This window comes from Symsagittifera roscoffensis, chromosome 10 (genome assembly GCF_963678635.1).
Source record: "Symsagittifera roscoffensis chromosome 10, txSymRosc1.1, whole genome shotgun sequence".
NCBI classification, from domain to species: domain Eukaryota; kingdom Metazoa; phylum Xenacoelomorpha; order Acoela; family Convolutidae; genus Symsagittifera; species Symsagittifera roscoffensis.
In genome coordinates, this window is record NC_087071.1 from 9,291,770 (window position 1) to 9,296,638 (window position 4,869).

At 30.4% G+C, this 4,869-nt stretch overlaps 1 long non-coding RNA gene across 1 annotated transcript; it reads right to left on the reverse strand.

Moving 5' to 3' along the window:
* Positions 1–165: 165 nt before the first annotated feature.
* LOC134855383 (uncharacterized) lies at positions 166–4,145 on the reverse strand. Its single transcript, XR_010164476.1, has 3 exons — positions 4,034–4,145; positions 589–704; positions 166–275 (listed from the first exon to the last, which is right to left on the reverse strand). It is a non-coding gene; the product is annotated as an uncharacterized LOC134855383 (long non-coding RNA).
* Between the last annotated feature and the right edge of the window lie 724 nt (positions 4,146–4,869).

The window sequence follows — 4,869 nt, forward strand, 5'->3', positions numbered from 1 at the left end:
TATTATGATTTTTTTAATGATCATGATTGTTATGATTATTAAGATTATTATTTATGTTATGATTATAATATTACGACCATAAGTCTTTGCAACTGCTCACCCCACAATTAGGATGGAGTCGACCAGTCCAGAGATGATGTCTCCAATGCAGAGTATCAACATGTACACCATAGAGGAAGAGTTGATGCCCATATGCAGGAGGGTCAGTACCCCGAGGGTGTTCAAAATCAGTCCAATCACACCTGCCAGGGGCGTGACGAAAGAGTTGATCACCACTAAAAAAAATTTGGGTTGGTTACAGCTGTTTTCAAGTTTTGACGAAAAATATTGAAAAATTGAAACCGCCTAAAAATATTTCGATCATTAAGATATAGGTTGAAATGGCTAAGTTATACAAAGTTTTTAAAAGTGGATTATCATTCCCACTCATTGTCGACAATTCTCTTCAATTTAAAAAAAATATTTGGTATGCACCCTAAAACATGTGGACTTTAGCGGTTTCATATATCATAAACCATGAATTGTATTCACCGAAATTCTCAAAACGCCTTTTTTCAACTTCTGATGAAATTAAACTTTTTTTGTCACCGAGAAAGTCATTCATGAAGACTTGAGCAGCGCTGTTCGAAACTGTTTCAATTGCATTGGTTGTGATCTCGGTTCCGTTGAAGACTTCAGCCAAATCCATCGTTGAATTGTCTTTCCTAAAATAATGAGATCAAAAGTTTAAAAAATCTTCTCGAAAATCTCGATAATTAGAAAAGGTAATTTCGGAGTTTCTTAAATTTTTTTCTTCTGAAATATCAGTTAAACAGATAACTTACAAGCAAGAACAAAGCAAATTGACTAAAAGCTGATGATACTTGTAATTTTACTTTATTAAAAAAGAATTTACAATAAAATCGTGAATGATTGACATTTTTGTCAAGTAGGGTACTGATAATATCAGACTTTCAAACGTCTCATCGAACCAATTTTTCAATTGATCTATTTAGAAGAAAAGTTCTGGCCTAATTGACAAAAAAATTTATCATTATCCTGCTATGTTTTAACAGCATTTTTAAAAACTTTTAAGATGATTTTAACTTAGGGCTTGAATTTGAAAAATCTTTATCAGGGTCTCATCAGTTTTCTAATGGATTCATCAAATTGATAATTGATGAATTTGAATAAATTGTTCCCTTTTTTTCCTGATTGAAATCAAACTCAAAAACCTCAATTCAGACAATGTTTAGACAGATTTTTTCTGATAAATCTAAAAGATAGATAATACAGATAAAAGCTGAAAATTGTAGTTTTTGCGATATAAATGATGTGTATTAGAATTAGCTCCTCCAGTCAATCTAAAATGTCTCAGCTAATTTTAAAATGTTTGTAAAAAAAATTGAAAAAATTAGATTAGAGGACAAAAGTTGTAATGAAAAGGTTAAATTGCAATCTAAAATAAAATAAATTGTAATGACTTTTGTGACGAAGAAGTTATATAAATTGGTTTTGATACTGGACGGATTTCTGTCTGAGTTTTACCTGGATTTGATTTAACCGATTTGTTTGGCAAACAGTTTCGTATTTGATTTGACTTTGTCGTCGATTCCGACAGTTGATGAAAGAACTTCAAAAACATAAACTATGAAAAGTAAGTTTTATAGTTTTCCGGGATCGTTAAAAAGCTGTCAAAATCAATTGTGAACATGTTTCATCATAATTATTCCGAATATTCAGGAAAATGACGGATTTTTTGTGAAGGATTTTTTATGAAATCATGTTTCGGATTTTTTTTAAAGCCAACTACTAAAAATTATCGTTGCGTTGAGCTCATATTTGAAAAACGCATGTTTTACCTTGTCTTATTTTATGTCAAATTATGAGGGTTTGAAACTCTCAATTTAATAATTAATTTGCAGCAATTATGGCACCATGAGACAAGCTTCTTTTTTAAAAAAAAAAATGCTTTCGCGGGAACCTAAACAATTGGTTTTATTACAACATTTGAAACTCTTTTAATTTTTTTTGCTTTATATAGCGAATTGCATAAAATAAAGGAAAAACAAAATTAAAAAAATAATAATTTTCCCACATTTAAATTTTTTTCATTAGTTTTTAAGAGAAAAACTTAGCAGTCTTGTTACATGTGAACTTATTTCATGCTTCAATTTCAATATTTTATACTAACAAAAATGCTACTTCAGTTTTCAGAGCTATAGTACATTGCATTTTTTAAATGATTTCACCGGTCTATATATATCCTTTCATTGAAATATGTCCCAAATTGCCGAACAGTTTCATTAAAACAAACAGGATTGCTCGTATCAGGGCAAAACCCTAAACGTTCCGACTAACCGTTAACTGACCCCGAGTAGTTTTTGAAAAGAACATATTGACAAAACACGAATTTGAGGCTGATAATAAAACGATCAGTTTAATTAGACTTGTTTCAAATTGCGTTTTTTTCTGGTTCGTTTAGTGGTGAGCGCACCCCGGCAGGCTCCACTTAGCTCCACTGATTGAACCCCCAAGTGAGCGATTTTTTTTAAAATTTTTAAAATTGTTCCGACTACAAAAAACCCAATAATGTAAATAGCCGGCTGCTTCGCAAATATAACATAATATTACAGAGAAAACGTATACTGAAGAAGTTATTCCAAAAAAGAAACGAATTAGTTGAATACAAAAAAAGTGTAATTTAAAATTCAAACTAAAAAGTAAAATTTCCAAAACAGATCTGAAATAATCTTTTTCAGATCTAAATTTCAGATCTGAAATAGGTTGTAAAATGTTTACATAACGCTTGGATACTTATAGGATTGGTTATTTCAGATTTAATTTCAGGTCTGAAATTTTCTTTTTCTGGTTTATTTAAGATTTGAAAAAAAAACTATTTCAGACCTAATTTCAGATCTGAAGTTTTGTTTTTCTTGAATATTTCAGATATGAAAAATCAATGATTGTGACACAATTTTTGCTATTTTTGATTTTTTTCTGCTTCTGCTAGCTACTAACAGGTACTCAGCATAGTCTCAAATTGGAGACTGCTGAAGTATGTTTCCCCAAGCATGAGATATACATTGGAAAGGCATGAGTTCCGCAGGAAAATCAAAAAATTTTAAAGGTCTTCTAACAGTTTTTAAAAACTGTTTAACACAGTTGAACAAGAAATTTAGTTGGGAAAAAGTTGTTGTGAAAATATTTAGAAGTTTTGCTAGTTAATCTAAACATAATTGTGTATTGCAGAAACATCAAAAATTAAAAACTCCATTTTTTGCTCGGAATGCATAAATGATCATTCTACAAAGCATTTCTCAGATCTGAATTCAGATCTGAATTTTTTTTTCAAAGCTATTTCAGATCTGAAATTTTCCATTTCAGATCCAAATTTCAGAACTGAAATTTGTAAATTCTTATCAAGATCTGGAATAAAGAATTTCAGCTCTGAGAATAATCTTATGTAAGAAATAAAGAATTTCAGATCTTGCGCAGAAAATCCCCTGGGTACGGGAATGTTAAGGTTTAGAGCTAAAACTCTGCTAGAACTAAACTTGGACCTCAATCCCTATCTCAGCAGTTTTCATCTAATTTAGCCGGATAAACACAAACTATTTTTTCTTGACTGGGCTTTTTCCTTTGGGCTTTTTTAAAAATCAAACTGATGTCCAATGGAGCTTGAATGTGATACCACACATGATCCCGAGTTTTTTTGAGGTACTCATAACAGGCCTGAAAACTTGGACTCTACGCCCTTGTTCTTCCCCACTCATCGAGAGTTGTTGAAAGAAAAATAGGGAAAATGAATATTGATTTGTAAAATACAAAGTAAGGAATAATCCGTTCCATTTTGATTTGTTGTGGCTCATTTTGTGTTTCTCGCCGTTTAGACAGACAGTTCAAAACGAACGAAATTTTAAATGATATGCTGACAAAATCAGACTCATGCTTCCAAAACATCAAAAACTTTTCATTTATGCATCAAATTTTAATAACAGTAATTTTAAATTTAAAAAAGTAGAAAAAAGAACAGGGAAAAACACGGTCTTACCGAATGATGTTAACAATTTTCTTAGTTAGACAAAATTTTTCCCTCAAGCGGTGCTGTATTGATCTATTGAGTAAAATGACGAATGATAGATTTAAAGCTGAAATGAATTATGTTTTTCGACCAAGTATAAAAATGACAATTAGAATACCCAATCACTGCCCAGATAAAAAAAAATTGTAACCCTGTGAGGCTTGAACAAAAATAAAACCCAAAAATCAACAATTTCTTTATCTTATTTGTTTGTTTTTTCTGTTGCCTTAAAATTTTGGAGTAATAAAACCAAACTGCACTTTGAAAATCATAATTAATCCGTACTTTGCACAAAATGAAAGAAAACAAAATTGTTTTATTATGAGATTTTTAATTGCACACACTTTTACAAACTAAACTGCTGACAAACTGTTTGGAAAATTTGTGTGAAATTGTTTTCAAACTGTTGAAACGAAAAGATCATTGATATAAAGTCATTTTCAGACATATCTTGAGGCTATCAGTTTACATTGAAAATTTAACAAGGGAAAATTGGATAATGATGTTTTATTCAAAAACACACGTTTACCATGTATGTGTTTTTTGATATACTATACCAGAAATCAAAACAAAAAGCAACCATGCTTGAAAAACGCCGATATCAGTTTTTGAAAATGCTTACCGGCTAAAAAATTTGAACTCGGTTTTATCCTCATTAAAGTTTTCTTTATCAGTTTGACTGCAACACTGGTAGCTAGTAATTATTAGTTCAATTTAAAAACATATTTGTCTGATATCTGTGAAATCACTCTCAATTTTGTAAAAGTTTGAAATCACTCTCTAAAGTTTGAAAAAATATAGTAGAT